General features: G+C 41.5%; 1 protein-coding gene and 1 pseudogene across 5 annotated transcripts in view; one reads left to right on the forward strand and one right to left on the reverse strand.

The window, feature by feature from the left end:
* CMSS1 (cms1 ribosomal small subunit homolog) overlaps nucleotides 1–22,395 on the reverse strand; it is a 419,693-nt gene that overhangs the window by 60,473 nt on the left and 336,825 nt on the right. The window lies entirely within an intron of this gene.
* On the forward strand, nucleotides 10,670–21,047 carry LOC136380023 (large ribosomal subunit protein P1 pseudogene; annotated as a pseudogene).

The following is a 22,395-nucleotide window of genomic DNA, read 5'->3' on the forward strand; positions in this document are numbered from 1 at the left end:
TTCTTATTTAAAATAACTTCTCTCAGATCTAATTTTGATCAATAATTTTATATTCTTTTTCTGAGAAGGGCCCCCAAATTGTGTAAGCTTTAGGCCTCACAAAAACCTAGATCTGCCCTGGCTGGCAACCTGCTAAGCTCTCTTATTAGTTCTCACAGCTTTGCAACACAGCAAATTGCTGAAACATACAACATGAATGAGTTTCAAAAGACTGATGCTAAGTCACAGAAGACTGAGTCAGGAGGCTACATCATGTGTGATTCCATTTATTTAACACTCTAGCTTATTTAAAACTATAGGGACAAAAAACAGGTCAGTGGTCTCCAAGCACTGGAGATGAGAGACCTGGAAATACTCTAAATTGTCATGATGGCTGCACAACTGTATGCATTAATCAAAATTTATAGAACTGTACACCAGAAGGGCTAGTTTTACTATATGTAAATTACTCCCCAATAAACCTGACTTCAAAAGATAATAGAAGCTAATTTTCATAAACAATTTGTAACCCTTGCACAATACAACACAACTAACTGACAGGAGTAGGATTTGAATCCCAGGCACACAAAACCTAGAGTCCACAATCTAAACACAGCCCTGCATGAAAAGATGCTTCTTACAGCTTAATGATGTTTCCTTTCTTAAATTTTGATTTTCTTCAATTACAATTAACATTCAACATTAGTTTCACGTGCACAGTGTTAGATTCAGGGAGGTGTGCTGTGGCTGCCAGAGTGTAACTATTGAAGGAGCAGGAACAGGGAGTGCTGATAGGGCCCCTGTGAGGCTGAGAACAAAGAAGGTCAGAGACCCTTATCAGAAGTTTATGTTTGAAATTCACCACTAAGCTAAACCCGGCCCCTGTTGCTATGCTGTGTGTGCTGTGTGTGACCTCCCTAGCCAATAGCTAACTGCCACATCTGCTTCTGTATAATGCTTGCTCACTTAGGATATATAAGGACCTAGCTGTAAGCGCCAGGCGCAACTCTCGTTTGCAGCTCCTTGTGAGTACGGTGTCTCCGGACATCTTGGGAGTTTGCCCCTGCGCAGGTTAAACTGGCCAGTAAAGTACCATCTACACTCCTGAAAGTCTCCGACGTTTGTTCTCGCACCCAGTGGATGCAACACACAGCATAACGATTAGATACTTACAGAATTCACAAAGTTATCCCTCGGTTAGTCTTGTGCTTACCAGGCACCACACTTAATTATTATAATATTGTTGACTATGTCCCCTATGCTGTATTTTACATTCTCGTGACTATTTTGTAACTGCCAGTTTGTGCTTGATCTCTTCACCTTACCCAGCCTCCCAAACTCCACCCCATCTGGCAATCATCAGTTCTCTGAATTTGTGTTTCTGCTTTGTTTATTTTATTTTTAAATTTTTAATGTTTATTGAATTTAGAGAGAGAGGAAAAGAGGGAGGGAGGGAGGAAGGGAGAGAGGAAGAGAGAGAGAGGAAGAGAGAGAGAGAGAGAGAAAGGAACATCCATCAGTTCCTGTCTGTGCCTTGACTGGGGATCGAGCCAGTAAGCTCTGTGCTTCGGGATGATGATCTAATCAACTGAGCTATGTAGCCCGGGCCATTTTGTTTTATCAGATTTCACAAATAAGTGAAATCATGTGGTATTTGTCCTTTTCTGTCTGACTTATTTCACTCCGTATAATACATTCTACATACATCTATGTTGTCACAAATGATAAGATTTCACTTCTTTTTATGACCATGTAAATATCCCATTATATATTCAGCGTCTGGCAAAAGGACGTTTACAGTTGTGAATATGCAAGAGTTTATTCTATGATTATTGATTAATATGAACAACTGTAAACCTACTTTTGCCCCACCCTGTATATACCACATCTTCTACATCCAGTGTAATCACGTTTCCTTTAGTCCTTGTTTGCTAAGAGATTTGTTTTTCTTTACATCATGAATCTATGTTAAATTTAATGCAACTGTTAGGTAGGAAAAGCAGTTACTAGGACAGGAAAAGGGGAGGGGAGGAAAATAGGATGTTTAGCTCACCCACTGAAGGAGGGAGTCAGCAGTCTTAAGATCTGCCAAAACAAAATAATCAGATGTTTAAACAACCTTGAAACGCTGCATGTGAGTCCCAGTATCAGGGAAGGGGCGCCTAGAAACCCTTTACATTCAACCTGATAACAGGGAAACAGAGCCTTGAAGCTAAGACCCAACAAGGGAGGGCTTGGCGCGCTCAGGCTGACTTTGCCTGCATGTGCCTTGTGCCCAGGTTATAGCTTGGCTTAATCAACTGGTTGCTTTGCTTAAATGCTGCAGCCTGTCTCTCACCGGAATTCTTTCTTGTGAGTGCGACAAGAACCAAGGAGGGAGAAGTCTCTTGGATTCGGGCCTCCTCCGGTGCCACGGTGATTTCTATTTTTACATTTATGGAGATGGGGTTTTTCCTACTATCTGTTAATGTGGTGAACTGTAAAAACAGCCTGTTATTTCTAGGATAAATCCCAATTGGTCATGACGTATTTCTTTTTAAATGTTTTACTTTTTAAATGTTTTTGAGTTAACATTTTATTTAAACATTTTTTTTCAAATCCATGTTCAAAAGCAAGGTTGACGTAATTTTCCTATCTAGTACAGTACTATTCTTTGTCTAGTGTAGGTCTTGAGGTTATATTAGAATTGGGAAATGCCTCCTTGTTTTCTATCCTCTGAAATAGTATATATATATAGTTGAGATGATCCGTTCCCTGATACTTGGTAAAATCTGTCAGTAAAACAAGCAGAAGCCAAGCAGAGAAAGTGAAATACCGTATGATCTCCTTATATGTGGAATCTAATGAACACAATAAACTGAGGAACAGAATAGAAACAGAGGCAGGGTCACAGGGAACAGATGGACAGCTGTCAGAGGGAAGGGGAGACGGGATCAAAGAAGGTGAAGGGATTAGCCAAAAACATACATACATAACACCAGATACAGACAGCAGGGCGGGAATGACCAGAGGGAAAGGGGGCTAATAGCAGGGGGAAGAGGTCTCGGGGGGAATGGGGGTGCAGAGAGACTGTGCATGGGGCATGGGAGACATGATGTGGGGTGTAGAGGGTGTTATATTGAGTGGGACATTTGAAACCATGTCAACACAATAAATTAAAAACAAACCGAGAGGAATGTTGTATTTTGGGGGGTAAGCTTTAACAAATACTTTAATTTCTAATGTTTATATGATTATTCAGGTTTTCCTATTTATTTTTTACTGTTTTAGTAAGTGCTGATTTTCTAGGTAACTGGTTGTTTTGTCTAATTTTTCAAATTCTTCGGAGAGAGTTGATCATTATGTGTAGCTATATCTTCTTTTTTTTCTCTCCCATTTTTAAATTTGCATCTTCTTTTTTCTTGCTTAACCTTAGAGAGGTCTTTCTTTAAAAAAACAAAATAGGCCCTGGCCAGTTAGCTTAGTGGCAGAGCGTCGGCCTGGCATGCAGGAGTCCCGGGTTCGATTCCCGGCCAGGGCACACAGGAGAAGCGCCCATCTGCTTCTCCACCCCTCCCCCTCTCCTTCCTCTCTGTCTCTCTCTTCCCTTCCTGCAGCCAAGGCTCCATTGGAGCAAAAGTTTGCCTGGGCACTGGGGATGGCTCTGTGGCCTCTGCCTCAGGCGCTAGAATGGCTCTGGTTGCAACAGAGCAGCGCCCAGATGGGCAGAGCATCGCCCCCTGGTGGACATGCCGGGTGGATCCCAGTCGGGCGCATGCGGGAGTCTGTCTGACTGCCTCCCCGTTTCCAACTTCAGAAAAATGCAAAAAAATAAATAAATAAATAAGAACAGGTTCTTGACTGACCAGTGGTAGCTCAGTGGCTAGAGCACTGACCTGGGACACTGAGGTCTGAGGTTTGAAAACCGGAGCCCTCTGGCTTAAGCTTGGCTCATCCGGCTTGAGCGCAGGGTCAACAGCTTGAGGGTGGATTCATGGACACCATCCCAAGGTCTCTGGCCAGAGCAAGGGGTCACTGGCTCAGCTTCAGCCCCCCTCCTGGTCAAGGCTCGTATGAAGAGCAATGAACAACTAAGGAGTCGCAATACGAGTTGATGCTTCTCATCTCCCTCCCTTCCTGTCTCTTTCTCTCTAAAACAAACAAAAACAGGTTTTGTGTTTATAGATACTTATTGCATCTTCGATTTCTATTATACTAATTGATGTTCTTTACTTTCTTTTCTTTAGGTTTGTTTACTGTATTGATTTTCTAATTTTTGAAGTTGGGTATTTAGCTCACTAAGTTTTCCTTTTTCTGATGTAATGAGCATTAAGGATATACATTCTTTTTAAATATAACATAAGCTGAACACCATATCCTTTAATATTATAGCATTTTCATTATCATTTAATTCTAATTATTTTATAGTTTCCATTATAAATTTTCTTTGACTAACAAGTTATTTAGAAGTGTGTTTTTAAATTTCCATTTTTTTTTTTTTAGGTGAGAGGAGGGGAGATAGTGAGGCAGACTCCCGCATGCGCCCCGATGGCGATCCACCCGGCAACCCTGTCTGGGGCCGATGCTTGGATTCCGAGCCAGTGGTGGGATTCAAATAATTTAACAACCGGTTCTCTGCCCTAAAGACCATTTTAAGTATAAAAAAGAAATACCAAAAGCTAGCTTATTTTTTTATGAATTTAATACTTAAATAAGAACAATAAAAGAGGTACACAAAACTAGATTGTTATAAAATTTTAAAATATTAATGAAAAATATTAAATAATACCTGACAAAAAAACAATAAAACTGTTATTTAAGATATTTCCATATTGCTTCTTGATTGGCGACCTCACTTGCAATTCTTCTCACCTATGGATGGAATGAACATTACTACAGGAGCTTAGAATACGCTGTTGTGCAGATGAATGTTAAAAAAGAATAAGGAATGTACATTTGTGATTTCCATATTGGGCAGCTGCCCAGGCACCCATCTTAGAGAGAACCCTGATTACAAGTGCCATTTTAACAGCCAGTTTGCTGAACTCATCAAAAAATTAGATATTGGTTCTGTCAAACTGGCGTGAACCGGCTGAATCCCACCACTGTACCGAACTATTTTTAGCATCTGAGACTGAGGTGCTTGAACCGATCAGCTGCCCTGAGCACCTGGGACCATGCTGGGACCAATGGAGCACTGGCTGTGGGAGCGGAAGAGGGAGAGAAGTGGGACAGGGTGGGGGAGAGAAGCAGATGGTCACTCTTCCAATCTCTTGAACGGAAATCAAACCCAGGATGTCCAGACACCGGGCCAACAGTCTATCCACTGAGCAAACTGGCCAGGGTTTAATCCTGTTTTAAAAATCTGTTAAATTTTATGAATTTTTATCTGCTTTAATCTATCACCTACTTACATGTGAATTAATACCTCCCACTCTTATTTTGAATTTGATTATGTTTTAATTTTATCAGTTTTCATTTACCTATCTCATAGGTATGTTAGGTGCATGCAAATTGAGAATTCTTACAACTTTTTGTTGGTTGAATTATTCCTTTTATCATTATGTTGTGAAGCAGTTTTAAAAACTTATTCTTGTTTAATTTGATTCAATTTGACTTAAGGGGAGTTTTCTATATTGATAGAGGTAGTCAGCTGTGCTATGAGAAATTGAACTATAAACACTGAAAACTAATGCTGGAGACACAGCTGTACTTAACAGTCAAAAGTGTTTTTGCTTAAAATTACTCATCCCTAGTAGCCAGAACGTTTTATTTGGCAGAAAAGGATGGGCTGGGAACTACTCTCCAAGATCCATGCTCCCAGCTCATTAAGGCATTCCCACCAGCATCACTGAGAAAGAACACAGTTCCCACATCCAGAGTACGGGACCCTGTGAAGAGTGAGCTTAGTTAGGGCCCCAAGGCCAAGCCAGCGAGACAGAACACGGCAGCGGAGGGGAGAAGAGGGGCGGGAGTGGAGGAAAGGAACAAACAGTCTAAAGCACGGCCGATGAGAAGGGGCTCCCAGTTCCGACTCCACTTACACTAACTGTGGTCACAGGCCATCATTTACTGTTTCTCCACATTTTTCAAAATCATTGCTACAGCTTTGACATGACCAGAGAATAACAACTTATATAACACTGGGGAACAATTTTTTTTCATTTTCTGTTGCATGAGGTTTTAGAACTGTTTCTATATATTTCTGCATTGCTGATTCCAAATCTGAAATCCGTTTTTTGGTGCATGCTCCAGTTTTTATGCAATTTTAATTTCTTTTTGTTACAGTTAATGGCATGCATTGGTTTTTAAATTGGAGTTAAAGGGCAACGACTCTTGGATTGAACATAACCACAAGGCAATTTATGTTTTACAGACATCACTTTTACATAATTGTAGTTGTTTTTAAGTGTAAAAAATCATCATCTGTTAAAAACACCCTCTTATTTTGTTTTAAGATTGAATCATGGCTTCTTCGAGTAGGTGTAAAAGTAAGAATAGTCCTGACACCTTCTGTTATATATGTGGCTGTTACACACTTCAAAATCAAAGGCGCAATATTTCATCATTTGTGACACGTGCATATATTGCCTATTTTCAGCGGTTCCAATTGGTTGTTCAACACATCTGTGAGAAGATTAAAATGACATAAAAATTGTCGTTGACTTTCTGAAGTATGAGGAGCATAACTGGATCATTTGTGTGGATCTTAAAATGGTAAATTTCCTGCTAGGACAACAGAGAGGTTTCACGAAGTATCCTTGCTTTCTGTGTTTGTGGGACAGTCGAGCTCGGGAGAAACACTGGACACAGAAGGAGTGGCCGAAACGTGAAGCTCTGGAAGTAGGGATGCAAAATATTGTGAATGAACCTGTAGTTAATCGAGACAGGATCATTTTCCCCCCACTTCACATCAAACTTGGCTTAATGAAGCAGTTTGTTCAGGCTTTGAATAGAGAAAGTGAATGCTTTCAACATATTATTTCTGTTTTTCCTGCCTTGTCTTTTGAGAAGATAAAAGCGGGTGTATTTGATGGACCTCAAATTCAAACCCTCATACATGATGAAGAATTTGCCAGGAAGATGAATAAGGAGGAGAAAGCAGCATGGCAGTCTTTTGTGGCAGTTACAAAGAACTTCCTTGGCAACAAAAAAGCAGGAAACTATGAACTTCTGGTTCAAAGGATGCTGTTGGCTTTCCGCGACATTGGATGTAACATGAGCATTAAGATTCACTTCCTGAACAGTCACCTTGATAAGTTTCCCGAAAATCTTGGAGCTGTTAGTGATGAGCAGACTACTGCTGGAACATCAAACGAGATTGTTCTCAACAAGTACACAAATGCAAGAGCTACAAACGCAAATTTTTGCCTGAATAGAATTTAAATAAGTTTTGCACAGAGCAGATTTTATGATTAAAATAAGTGTTTTAATATGTTCTATTTCAAAATTGTAGACAAATTCTGATGCAATCATATCTTTTAGTGTATTTACTGCATTATATAAATTATATTTTCACAAAGATGATGCCCAAGAAGACATTCTACTTCATTATGTTAAACTAAATGTTGAAAATTTTACACTAAGATGAAAACCTAAAATCTTGAATTGCAAAAAAACTGTAGCTTACAGAGAAAAACTAATTTCAGATTTGAGATTAGCACACTCGAATTAGGTAAGAACAAGTGTTTTTGTGAATGCAACAAAGTTTTGTTCCCCAGTGCAATGAGCTCACAGCAGAAAAGAATCACGCGGTCTGTAAATGTATCTCTCATTTACTCTAACTGTTCAGAATGCCACCTCTCCCTTTATCCTTGTCATTTCTGCTCTTCTATCAAAATCTTACCCTTTCCTCAAAAATTCAGCTTCAGTTTCCCATCCTCGGTAAAGACCTGCTGGAAGTAGAAGCGAGGCTGTCTTAGGGCTCTAATCCAGCAAGTAGCCACAGTTCCTACTGAGAAAGGAAATGAAGGGGAAAGAAGACTAGGATCTGTGTGCAAATGAAGAACTCAGAGCTCGATGGCAGGAGGAGGAGGAGGAGCAGAAGACACAGGCCAGGTCTGCGATGCCTGACGTGGGGCACCCGGTTGCTGTGAGGGGCTGCTCAGAGGAGCGTGAGTAGGTTCAGTGGTCGGTCTCACAGCCTTCTCTGGCCTTGCCGCCCCAGGTCTGAGTGTGGGGACTGAGCCACTCAGAGTCTTCCGCAGCCTTGTGGTGCTTCATTAGGCTTTACTTTATGTTAGCATGGCGTAACTGGTTTCGTTTTGTTTTTCTTAGCTACCGTGGTTTTCTTTTTGCTTCTGTACTCCCATATCCAGCAGGATACTGGGCATGATCTACTTCTTCCACCTCGCAGGCTCCTTAAGATACCTTCTTCTCAGCCCTGGCCGGATGGCTCAGCGGTAGAGCGTCGGCCTGGTGTGCGGGGGACCCAGGTTCAATTCCCGGCCAGGGCACATAGGAGAAGCGCCCATTTGCTTCTCCACCCCCCCTCCTTCCTCTCTGTCTCTCTCTTCCCCTCCCGCAGCCAAGGCTCCATTGGAGCAAAGATGGCCCGGGCGCTGGGGATGGCTCCTTGGCCTCTGCCCCAGGCGCTAGAGTGGCTCTGGTCGCAACAGAGCGACGCCCCCAGGAGCAGAGCATCGCCCCTGGTGGGCGTGCCGGGTGGATCCCAGTCAGGCGCATGCGGAAGTCTGTCTGACTGTCTCTCCCCGTTTCCAGCTTCGGAAAAATACAAAAAAAAAATAATAATAATAAAAAAAGATACCTTCTTCTCTTCCAAAGATTTGACAAAGCAATGTTCCTACCAGTTGGTTTTCTCTATCAGAACTTTAGTTGCCATTTTGAACTGGAATGGGGAATGGGGGAATCCATTTTCACCTTTAATTTTTCTTTTTTTTTTGTATTTTTCTGAAGCTGGAAACGGGGAGGCAGTCAGACAGACTCCCGCATGCGCCCCACCAGGATCCACCCGGCACGCCCACCAGGGGACGATGCTCTGCCCATCTGAGGCGTCGCTCTGTCGGGACCAGAGCCACTCTAGCGCCTGGGGCAGAGGCCAAGGAGCCATCCCCAGCGCCCGGGGCCATCTTTTGCTCCAATGGAGCCTCGGCTGGGGGAGGGGAAGAGAGAGACAGAGAGGAAGGAGGGGGGAGGGGTGGAGAAGCAGATGGGCGCCTCTCTTATGTGCCCTGGCCGGGAATCGAACCCGGGACGCCTGCACGCCAGGCCGACGTTCTACCGCTGAGCCAACTGGCCAGGGCCTCACCTTTAATTTTTCCACTTCTAGTATAAACTGCTACCGCCTGGTCCACCTTCCAATAATGTCATTTTTTTCATAGCCAACGATGTCCCTAGCAATGGACCCAGACTTTGCTTACAAAATATGTTGCCAGTTCCCACAGAAAACTTTTTAAATTTAGCAAATCTGAAATAAGATGGCAAAATTCTGAACTGACTTTGCTTTCTGGCTCCTGAAACTCTGAAAGAAGGTAAAATACAGTACTAAGACCAGTAAAATCATCTCAGAAATACATGGCTGATGAGAAATGTCTCACTTCCTTTCTGTGGGGAAATTAAATGCTACAAGATTTGAGTCACCAGTTACACGTCAGTAGAATTAAACCTTGAGGGTTGTTTTTCAAAAATTTGACAGCTTTGGGTTAGTAATACTTCATTTAATAATTTCTGATGTGCACATAGGACAGTATCCTCAGGAACCACCAGCCTGCCTAGTCCTGGTTGATGCCTGTCATTCCCACATCCCACCGGGTATCTGTCTATTGCAAGCATTCTTTAATATATTAATATGCATTACTATCCAGGTGTGGGAGTGGAAATGAGGTCATCCTCACACTTATTTGACCTCTGACCTTTGCACTGTGCAGCACAACTATTAATGCTCCCAGAATGGTAATCTGTGTACACATTTTGGGAAGTGCCAGTACAGAGGGCTGATGAAGGAGGTTCTAGAAGGTTTAGATTCTCGTTCCAACTTCTGTGAACTTAGGCAAATCACTTACTTTATGCCACAGTTTTCCCGTTTGTGAATTGAAGTCATTCTGCTGTGACTTATGATTTTCTTCTGGTTCAGGCCAGTTTCTATTAAAAATGTTGTACCCCCGGACAAATCAAATTTCCAGAATGAGGTGGAATGCTGACGTACAGAGGCATAGGGTAAAATTGAAAAAATATATAGGTGACTATGGCTCATTATGTAGGTGTTACATCATGTCCTCTGAACAGAAATTTCATAAGGAGAAAGCCTATGAGGCTTCAGTTAGACCTGCTACACATTTATCCTTACAATAAAGTGTGATCCCAAGAAAGAAATGTTACAATGGAAAAAGCACAGTTTCTATTAAGACTACCCTATCGCCTTCCCAGAGACTTAGACTACCTCTTAGATGACTTAATGCCTGCTCTTAATGTACATTTGTGAATCGTTAAAAGTGGGTGTAATGTTCACATGCCCTGCTTCGGAATGCTTAACTTTCTTACCCAGCTTCTCAGTGGAAAAAGCCAGATCTTAACTGCCTTTTTGTATAACTTAGGACAAGGTACTTCATTACTTCTTCCTTGAAGTTTCCTACTGGTAAACTAGGCTTAGAGATATTAACCTATCAACAAGTTACCCACTACATGGGAAACATATAAAGAGAGATTTGTGTTTGAAATGATCTTCAAGAACTCAACTCTGAGGTCTTACACGATGATGTGGAAAAAGCTGAAATGTAACAGCCTGAAAAGGTAAATAAATAAGAGAGACTAAAAATAAGACATGAACTGTATACTATATACTACCAATTTGATGGGCTCGTCATTAAAATATTTTTTACCCATTTCCCTGATATAAAAGTAATACAAACTAATTGTAGAGATCGCAAAAAATAAAAATAAACAGAAATTTGGTACTACTACAAAAAGATAGTCCCACTATAATATGAGATCTATTGTAACTCCTACATGTTTACTTCTACCATTATTCTGTCTCTGCGTGTATATGCGGACATGTATGTATATATACACATATGCACACAACTCTATATATCTGAAATTACATACCATATACAAATACTTTAAATAGTCTATCTCCTAATATTCTATCATGAGCATTTTCCCATGTCTAGTAGCCTTGAAAAACATTTTCAATGACTAGATGACAAAATGTTGTTTGCCTACATTCCATTTATTTGTTCTTTTATCACTACAGGATTTTTTCCAAAATTCTGCCTTTGAAAATATATTGTAATAGATATCTTTATAGCACTTCATGTATTTCTGCCTAGAATAAATTTCTAGAAGAGCAGTTACATTTGTAAAAAGGCATGCATGTTTTTTTAAGGGTCTTAACAACTTCTAAGCTGTTTTCCAGAAGGTTTTGGATCAATTTTTAAGTCAGCAACATGCGTGCCTCACACTCCAGCAAACACTGAATTTTTAAACATTGTTAACAGGTAAAAATGATATTGCATTTTAATTTGTATTCGTTTGATTATGACTGAGGGGAAATATTTTACTGTTTTTATTAGCCATGTCTATTTCTTATATGAATAGAATGCTCTTAATTTTTGTTCATTTACCAAGGAGCGTTTTAATGTTTTCCTTATCAATTTGTATGTATCTCTTCACGTTAAGGTGAATTTTATTTTTGTCTTTTTTTCAGCGAGAGAGAGAGAGGAAGAAAGATGAGAAACATCAGCTGGTAGTGGTGGCACTTTACTTGTTCATTGATGGCTTCTCATATGTGCCTTGACCAGGGGGCTGCAGCTGAGCCAGTGACCCCTTGCTCAAGCCAGCGACCTTGGGCTCAAGCTGGCGACCTCAGGGTCTTGAACCTGGGTCCTCTGCGTCCCAGTCCGATGCTTCATCCACTGCGCCACAGCCTGATCGGGCTTAAATTGTAATGAGATGAAATATATCATATTTTTTTCATTGCAGTTATGTTTAGGAAAGATCCCCCATTCCAAAATAGATACTTTTACCTAGTTATTTTTTCAGGTTATTACAACAAATTTTATTGTTTTAATATCAGAAACTCTTTATATTAAAAGCAGTAAGTTAGAAGAGACAGCAGGGCTTTGAAAGACAGACATTTGAGGAAAGAAAAAAGTACATATCCTAAAACCTAGGGAGGGAAGAGAAAACTATCAAAATAAATCATTACAAGAACTCAAGTGAGCAAACCAGTCTGGACAATGACATTATAGTTAGCAATCAATGTTCACAGTAATGATTCAGTTATCAAATAATGAATGGTTAAATTTTAGTTTTTCCTAATGGGTTAATCTTTTTGTTTTCTTAAAAAAATTAATTTAAATCCAATGGACTAGATTTGTTGTATGGTGTAAAGTGAAGCTCTAACTTTATTATTTTTTCAAATATTTAATCAATTGTCTGTACATGTTCCTGAATGATGCTTCCCTTCCTCACTGTCTTGTTATGGCACTTCCATTTAATCAAAACATAAAGCATATGTGTCACTGGAACAAGCCGGGTTTGAGTTGCCCATTGCTACAGAGCCAGTCACAGAGACGAGACCCGAGTGGTGTTGAATCAAATTGTCAGCAACTTGAGAAGGCAGGAACTCAGGTCCAAAACGCCTGCCTTAGCAGTCTCGGCTGACTGGCCTGTCTGTTTATTTTGGGGAGGTTAGTGACTTATCACAGAGCATGCAGTTGGTCATGCAGCAGTGTGCAGGAGGGCCACTGCGGTGCCATCCTGATGCCAGCTCAGGTCTATCTGGCATATTTGCCGTTATCTCTGGAACAGCTGGGGTTGTAATATCTCTGGAAACTTTTATTAAAAATATATTTTTTTTATTTAGAAAATTAAATCTAATGGGGTGACACTGACCAATAAGAGTACATAGGTTTCAGGTAAACATTTCAAGAGCATTTAAAATGTTGATTATGTTGTGTACCCATCACCAAAAGTCAAGTCATTTTCTGTCCCAGTATGTTTGTCTCTCTTCAATCCTCTCCACCACCTTCCCCCACAACCCCCCCCTCCTGGTGACCACTTCACTTTTATCTGTATTCATGAGTCTCAGTTTTATATCCCACTGATGTGTGAAATCATACAGTTCTTAGCTTTTTCTGATTTGCTTATTTCACTCAGAATAATGTTTTCAAGGTCCATTCATGTTGTTGCAAATAGTAATATGTCATCATTTCTTATGACTGAGCACTATTCCATTGTATATATTTGCCACATCTTTTTTATCTAATCTTCTATCAATGGACACTTTGATTGTTTCCATGTCTTGGCCACTGTGGATAATGCTGTGATGAATGTGGGGGTACCAGTGTCTTTATATAGTAATGTTTTTGAGTTTTGGGGGTAGAACCCAGTACAGAGATTGCTGGGTCATATGGTAGTTCTGTCCTTAATTTTTTGAGGAACCACCATACTTTCTTCCCCAATGGTTGTACTAACTTGAATTCCCACCAGCAGTGAATAAGGGCTCCCTTTTCTCCACAGCCTCTCCAACACTTATTACCTGACTTGACAATAGCCAATCACGTGTGAGGTAGTATCTCATTGTAGTTTTGATTTGCACTTCTCGAATAGCTAGTGAAGGTGAGCACCTTTTCATATAACTGTTGGCCATTTGTATGTCTTCTTGGGCGAAGTGTCTGTTCAGGTCCTCTCCCCATTTTTAAATTGGTTTGTTTGCTTCTTTGTTGCTGAACTTTGTGAGCTCTTCATATATTTTAGATATTAGCCCCTTATCGGATCTATTGTTTATAAATATCATATCCCATTTTGTTGGCTGTCTACTTGTTTTATTGTTGGTTTCTTTTGCTGTGCAGAAGCTTTTTAGTTTGATATAGTCTCATTCATTTATTGTTGCCTTTACTTCCCTAGCCTTTGGGTTCAAATTCACAAAGTGTTCTTATAGCCAATGTCCATAAGTTTAGTACCTATGTTTTCTTCTTTGTAATTTAAATTGTTTCAGATCTTATATTTTGATCTTTGATCCATTTTGAATTAATTTTTGTGCAGGGGGACAAACTGTGGTCAAGTTTCATTCTTTAAGAGAATTCCCTATATTTCTTAGGCAACAAAGTAAAGATTAAGTTGTGAACCAAGCTTCCAGCTCTCTACAGTGACTTCACCCCTTCAAGAACGACTGTGACTTAACTTCTTACATGCATATGCTAGGGTCTGGTTCCATTGATCTGCCTCCGAGTATTCTGTGGGTACCATACCATACTATTATTTACTATTATTTAAAAAACATATTGAACTTTCTTCTCTTTTACATTCCTAACTGGCTATCACAGTAGGATGCAAGGAGTAGCAAGAGGGAGCTCCAGATTCAGGTCGAAGTCTCTGAAAAGAGCTGTGAGAGGGCCAGGAATAGATAAAGGTCAGTAAGGATGGAGGTGTGGAGGTTAAGTTGTTTTGCTCCAGAATTTCATATTACACCTCTGTCACTCAATAGCTCTTTGGCTTTCGACAAGTAAATTCTCCTTTCTGTGCCATGGTTTCCTTATATACATAATGAGGTTGTTGAGAGAATAAAATGAGTTAGTGTAATAATGCATAGATGCATAGTCCATCGTAAACATCATTATCACTTATTAGAAGCTATCTTCCATCTTATTTATGCTACTGAAATTAGTCTTGCAAAGGACATCAATGACTCCTTAAATGGCAAATCAATATGGCACAGGGATTAAAATGATAGGCTCTCTAGATTCAGACTGCCTGGGTTAAAATGCTTTCTCTGCTATTTATAAACTGTGTGACCTTGGAAAAGTTACTTGCTCATTCTGTGCCTTAATTTCCTCATCTATGATGGGTATATTTATAGTGTCTACTTTATAGGGTTGTTACATGAACAACCCTATAAGGAAATGGTCATCATAACCATCATCTTACTTGATTGCTCTGGGACATTTGACATCATTGACTCTCAACTTTTTGACAATTCTCCTTTGTTTTCTGGCACACTATGGTTTAGTTCTCAAACTATCATTGTCTTCTTTTGCCTTTTCCTTAAAATGCTGGCATTCTCCAAAGGATCCTCCATGACCCTATTCTTTGTGACCATATACTTTGATACTCCTTCTTATAAGCCAGAAGTTGGCAATTTTTTTATTAGAGGACCAATAGTTAATAAATACTCTAGACTTGTCAGCCACATGATCTCTACACAATGAATCTGAGGAGCCACTGAGCCATTTCACCCACAGGTGTTGTAAAGTACCAAAGGCTACAGAATTAATATTAATATTTTAGGAGGCTTGGAGAACATTTTATTAATTTGGATTAAGGTGTGCAAAGAAATTGTGAGAATAGTCTCTGTACTGTGTGATTGGCCTAACCAGGATGGCCCTTGGCATTGTATTGTAAATGCAAGGGGAGGAAAACATGGATTCCCAGACATTCCACCACACCTGTGGGGAAAGGGGTGAATGGCTAGCCAGGTGCAGGAAGAGAAAAGCCAAAATAAACCTTTTCTTATAGCAATGAGTCATTTTGCGGGCATTTGTCCCCACCGAAACTACCTCTCCTATGTAAATGTGTGTGTGACTCTGGACAGAGAGATAGCAGATAAACACCAGATAATATAGGAATGCCTTTAATATGTAAAGAGACATCTTTCTACCATTGTGTTGGCTTGTAAACTTTCTTTCCCCCAAAATGATGTATAGCTTGCAAATTGAACGTGGCCCTAGCATGTTAAAGGACATATGACTATAACCAATAGTGGTAAGGGGCTCCTAATTGCAATTTTTGCTTCTGTACTTCCCACTTACAAAACTATAAAAACTAAGTAGAACAAAGGGCCGGCGCGCTCTCCCTCAGATTTCTGTCGGAGCTGCCGCCGCTTGGCCAAGCTAAACAATAAAGCTTTGGTGTGTAAACTACGGACCTTATTTCTGTCTTTCATGTTTTGGGTCCCTCCGAATTTGGATTAACAAATCATGAAAGAATCCACTGAAAATACACATGAGTGGGCATGGTTATATTACGACAAAACAAAACAGGCAGCCAGCCCATGGGCCATAGTTTGCCAGATCCTCTGGTCAGGTAGTTGTTACAGCTCAGGTAGTACTTAATTAAACCACTGATCATATTGCATCTGTCCTTACAGGACCGTATGCTACCTGAGAGCAGGGTGTCCTTGCACTCCCGCAAGCTCTGCCTGTACCACAGAATGTGACAGACACAGTCAAACAGTTTCAGGAGATGTTTCCGATACGAGAGGACCACATAATATCAATCTGAACAGTTAAAAATTTTGTGTTGCTACAATGAAGAAGGCACTTCTTCCATGTGAGCCCTTTAGTGGCTACCAAAACAAACTACAGAGACGACCTCCTGGCCTGGGTAACACACTGAAACATCTAGGAGAATTCATCTTTCGTCCCCAAATGTGAGAGGGAAATTGAGGTCCAGGAAATTCACAATTTCAGGGACCAAGTAATATTGCAGACATCAAACTAGAGCTGTCCATTGTGAGCTATAAAACAGGACACACTTTATAGGATTTGAGAAACAGCTATTTCCCCATTTCTGCTTTGAAAGAGGAAATAGGCTACCGGGCTCACGGGTATATACCAGACACAGGGACAAAATTTATTTGCTTAAAGAAACGTGACATGGAGTTGACAAAGAGCTCAGTTTGTAAGAGATAATGTCCTGCTAAGTGAGATGAAGAGGATAAGAAGGCTACAGAGAGAGCCATTTCAGGATTGTGATTAATGATAAAGGAAACACCAATAAACACCGAAGGGAAGAAAAGAAAAGTGAAGTTGAGCTGAAAGAACTCAATATGCTCTAGGGAAGGCACCAGGACCAGGACCAAGTATCATTTGTAATACTAATGGGTTGAAATTTTAGATAAAGACGACACTGGTTTTAGGAGAGCACATGGAAACCAGAATCGCATTCAAATGTAAGAGTGTGAACACTGAGTTCCTCTGAATAGGCTGCAGAGAATCCTTATAGAGCTATGAATGCCTGTGAAGTATATTAAAGACCTCGGAGAAAATTTTAGAGTTCTGGGACATATTACTGAAAAAACAGGTAGTAGACAAAGAGCCATGTTAAACGTCAACTTCTTCCTTTTAATTTCCATGTTTAAACTTAACCAGCAGTAATATTTTTAGTATAATTAAACATTTGCAGAACTCCTTTTTTGGGGGGAGATTAGTCACTTTGTGTGACTCAACATATTCTCTCAAGCGGCAATTACTAGACAGCACCCTTGAGAATGTCTTCAAATCATAAAATCATTATTGCTGTGAAAAAAGGATCCAAGATTTTCTTAAAAAGAACAAGTTAATGTTGGCTTCCTTTTGCTTCCTACTTCCCCTTCCCTCCTAAGAACTATGAAAGGGTTCATTATGTGGCCACATGGACATTAATTCATTCATCCTTCACATATTTAACGAGCACCTGCTTTGTCCCTAGTCCTGTGCTGAGCCCAGAGGAAGGCAAAATCAAGTACGGCCCTTACTCCGAGAAGCTGACAGTGTGTATAAGCAACTAGAATGCAATGTGATGGCACATTGACGGAGAACAGATATGAAATGTCAGGGGCTTTCAGGGTGGAGGGTGGGTCTAGAAAGAGACAAGATTAGAGAGTTTGCTAAAGTGATAGAATTGTGTGCACAGTGCTGACTGTGGTGGTGGTCACAAAAATCTGAGTGTTAATAACCATAGACATATATGTAAAAAAAAAAGGCTAATTTTACTGTGCAATAACTTAAGTTAGAAAACACAATGTGACAGATTCCTATCAACAGGAATACAGATAAATAGACTCTGGTATATTTGTATACTGGAATACTACTGAGTATAAAAGGAACAGAATGCCTGACCAGGTGGTGGCGCAGTGGATAGAGCGTCCGACTGGGATGTGGAAGGACCCAGGTTCGAGACCCTGAGGTTGCCAGCTTGAGTGCGGGCTCATCTAGTTTGAGCAAAAGCTCACCAGCTTGGACCCAAGGTCGCTGGCTCCAGCAAGGGGTTACTCAGTCTGCTGAAGGCCCGCGGTCAAGGCACATATGAGAAAGCAATCAATGAACAACTAAGAAGTCGCAACGCACAACGAAAAACTAATGATTGATGCTTCTCATCTCTCTCTCCATTCCTGTCTGTCTGTCCCTGTCTATCTCTGCCTATGTAAAAAAAAAAAAAGGAACAGATTACTGGTAAATGCAACAACATGGATGTGTCTCAAAAAGCATTACTAAAGAAAAGCGAAAGAAAAGAAGTCGATCCTGCATGATTGCACGTGAACATCTGGAGTCGGCAGCATCCACGCGGAATGACACAAACAGAGCAGTGGTGCTTCTGTGTGGGGAGTGCGTGGGGCAGCGGCTGAATGGGAACGGGTCTCAGCGAACTTTCACGGGTGACTGAAACGTTCTAGGTCTTGGTCAAAACCTCAATAAATGTAAATTCTATCTCCATAAAAATATGTATTTAGTGTTCTTGGCTTATCTTTTTTTTTTTTTTAAGTGAGGGGAGGGGAGATAGAAAGACAGACTCCCACATGGGCCACAACTGGGATCCTCCCGGCAACCCCCGTCTGGGGCTGATGCTCAAATCAACCGAGCTATCCTCAGCGCTGGAGGCTGACGCTCAGACCAACCGAGCTCTCCTCAGCTTGGCTTATCTTTTACAACAGAAGTTCTTACGGTGTTTACAGTTGTAAAAAATGCTAATAACCTCTATACCGTATGTTATCATTTTCTTTTTAAGAGAAACTGGAATTTCTTTTGGTTTCTGAATGAAATCAACATACTACCCAGTAATAAGTCTTGTGGCAAACAATGCAATGCAGTGTGCAGAGTACGCAGCAGCGGAGGGATGAGGAGGCTGGAACTCCACGTTCTGCTGGTGAGGATCTGTTGGTGGATATCAGCCGCTTTCAGAAAGAAGTGACTCTCAGCCAGATGTTGAAGAAAGATTAAGAGGTCAAAGAACAGACCAGGGAAGGAAGAACATTCCAGAACAACACACGCAAAGTCACAGAGGTGAGGGGGTCGGGGGAGTCCTTCGGGTGAAATGCACATCCGGGTGCTGTGGGAAGTTAAGTTCTAAAGGAGGGCTGGGTGCAGATTGTAAAGATCACCCCTACCTTCCCCAGCCCCGGCGCGAAGCATTTTAGGGGTACAGTTTAACTTACTCTCACAGTCACCTCCATTTTGCAGAACCAGGCTTGGGAAGTGCAGGGCCTTGCCCAGGTCCCTGGCCCACACGCAGTGGGAAGCATTCCCACACAGAGAGCGGGGCTCTCCCTCTCAGCCTCCCCCCTGCCACGCTGGGGAGCCCCGCCTTGTTCATGCTGCTCAGGGAAGCTTTGACCAGACCAGAGTCTAGTGAAAGGAGACAGCGGCCCTCTGACAAGAATGATTCTGTCTTTTTTTTCTTTTTTTCTGCCTCAATTCAATTGAGAGCAGAACTATTTTAAATGAGATCAGTAGTAACAGTGAGTAAGCAGTAATCACCAAAGGCTGTCTTCATGTGTCTCATTCCCCAAATACTACCTCCGTCCTCTAATTTTAAAATTGGGTCAGCCATGAGTTGATGGCTCCGTTAAGTTTCTAAGTGGGAGGTGGGGTACTCCTGGAATCCCCCAATCTAAAGGAGACCATGTACGAACAGATGGGCTCTTTTAGGGGAATTTTATGTGGATGTCTTCACCAGCTGTCCCAGAGGATGCTGGGACACAGGTAAACAGGACTTGCTGACCAGCTATTTTCCAGGGCTTGGTGAGGATGTGGATTTTATGGCCCCAGGACTGGTTCAGGTATAGAACTCCATCAGGCTTGCAGATTTCAGAGACATCGTGGAGAGAGGACCTTACTTCTGTGGTATTCTACGGATTATGGTTCTCTGCTGGAGGGGACTGCCAAGAAGCCTCTCAGAAGAGCCCAGGCCCTTCTTTTAGAAAAGACACTTCCTAGCGAAGCTTCTTCTACTGGACAGAGATGAAGACTAGGTCAAGGGCTTGGCATTAGCACTACAGATTGCCTTAATTAATAACAACTTTAAAATAATCACAACAAAGTTGCACAGAGCTGGTAATCTATAAAATGTATTGACATTCATTATCTAAAAAATAATTTTGAGCCCCACAAAATTGCCAGAGGTCAGCATTTAACTGATGAGAAACAGGCTTAGGGAGGTTAAGTTTCTGACACTTTCATAGTTTGACCACCTGCCTGCTCTTTTTCCTTAGTTCCTTCCCTCCCTCTCTTCCCAACTTTCTTTCAGTTTTAAACAAATATCTATTAGTTAACTATGTGTCATCTTATTCTAAAAAGGATTTAAGGCTGCTTACAAGGTTGCAAAATTAAATAAAAGGCAGTATAAACTAAAACTGTGAGCAAATATGAAAGAAACCTAAGAATCAGACCGGAAATCAATCGAAGAGTTTTAATAAAGATGTTATAATGCATTATATATTTGCAAATGATGGGGCACAAATTTGATTCTAAGTTCCTAGAAGCCAATGTGAAAAAAGAAAACCTTGTCAGTCTTCAGAGGAGCCACAGGCTAAAACAACAACGAAACTATTTCTCAGGAGAAGTGCAATGATTTTAGGATCTTAAATGCAAGTCATGCATGCACAGCGACTTCCTTTGATAATTTAATAGGTTTGAACTAGACCTTAAAAGGTGACGCTGGCCCCTTTCTCCAGCTGCCACTAAGGTGCTCGGTCCTTCCGCCGGAGGCTCAGCTGCGCTGGGTGAGGCCCTGGCTTCATCTGGAGACCAGCACGGTGCGGCAGCTCGCCTGCATCTGCTCATCCCTCACCCGGCACGATGACGAGGCGGCGAGGACGGAGGATAAGGCCAATGCCCTGATTAAAGCGGCCAGTGTAAAACGCAAACCTTTCTGGCCGGGCTTGTTTGCAAAGGCTCTAGCCGACGTCAACACTGGGAGCCTCATCTGCAACGAGGGGGCTAGTGGGGCGGCCCCCGCAGCTAGCAGCAGCCCGCGAGGTCCTGCCCTCTCCGCCACCCACCCCCGCTGCCCCAGCCGAGGAGGCGAAAGTGGAAGCAAGGAAAGAATCCGAGGAGTGTGATGCTGACACGGACTTCGGCCTTTTTGACTAAACCTCTTTGGTAACACGTTCAAATAAAAAGCTGAACTCTGAAAAAACAAAATAAGGTGATTCTGGATTTCATGCTTTTGTCAGTAGACAAGCCATGTCCTGGTCTTCAAGTGATGTACTCTAAAGATCACGAAAAGTACATTATTTCTCTGAACTCCTGTAGCAAATTCCATTTACAGAAATCAAAGCAGATAAGACCTCAGTGAGCTCGTTAGTTGTTGAAATAGTGTCAGGACCTAGGGAGATGGGACCGGTGACTACTTCCACACTCGCTGAAGGGGAACAGACAGACCCCACCCACGGTGCTACAGAAACAAATAGGTCTTAATAGAGATGTCTTATCTCATTATATAACTTGTTTTAACTTCATGAGTAGGATGTGGTGGCAAAAATTAACAGGACCTTTTACATCTTATGTTCCTTAGGACTGTTTTTCACATAGAAAAGTGTTATTCCCAAATGCCGTTTTCCGTGTTGTACATCTCGCTGCATTCAGGCCCCAGGGCCAGGCTTTATTTACATTGGATATTTTATACTTTCCTCACTCAACCCTCCAGTTTCCCTTACTTTTATGCCAAGGAACGGACACAGAGTTTTTCCTTTTTATAATTTATATATGCAGAAAATACATCCAAGTCAGGAATGCCCCTTTCATCCACAGGAAGAGTCTGGGGCCATCTGACTCATCGACACGACAAGCCCAGAAATAGAAAAGCAATCTGGCTGAAAGGCAGAGACGAGTGGAAACTTCTAAGCCAGCACACGGCTAAGGTGCTATGTCACATGAAATTAATTCTCTGAGGTCAGTGATTAGAGTCAGGTTACAGCCCAAACATAATGCCTGCTAATTACCTGACCCATTACGGTATTTATTGCATTAAGAGAGACGCCCAGCCGTGACTTCTAAGGGTGGGTTTGTGGGTAGATAGGAGAGTGTGAGCAGCCAGAGAAATAGCAGCCCCTTTCTTTTATAAATAGAGGTGTCTCCCAGGCTCCTAACTGAAACGGTTTCCTGCCTCTTAAGTGAGGGATCAGATGTATCATGCTCCTCCTTGTCCAGAAAAATGAGATCTCAGAGCTCTTGGGCAAAGTGCAAGAGAGGACCGAAGAAACTGAATTATGTTCTGTCATGGAAAGCCCTGTGGTGAAAGGGTAACAGAACAGCCCTTTGTAGGGACAGAGGAAGAAGCCAGGGCAGGAACGGGTGGCTAGCATGGTACAGGTCTGCACCTTTGAACTTCGGAAGACGTCTATCTCCCCTCAATAAAGACATTCAGAGTGGCAATGAGGAGAAACGTCCATTTCCAGATGGAGATGTTGGAATCATGAGAGTACCATGAACAGAAATG

Source organism: Saccopteryx leptura, chromosome 8 (assembly GCF_036850995.1).
Source record: "Saccopteryx leptura isolate mSacLep1 chromosome 8, mSacLep1_pri_phased_curated, whole genome shotgun sequence".
In the NCBI taxonomy this organism is placed as follows: domain Eukaryota; kingdom Metazoa; phylum Chordata; class Mammalia; order Chiroptera; family Emballonuridae; genus Saccopteryx; species Saccopteryx leptura.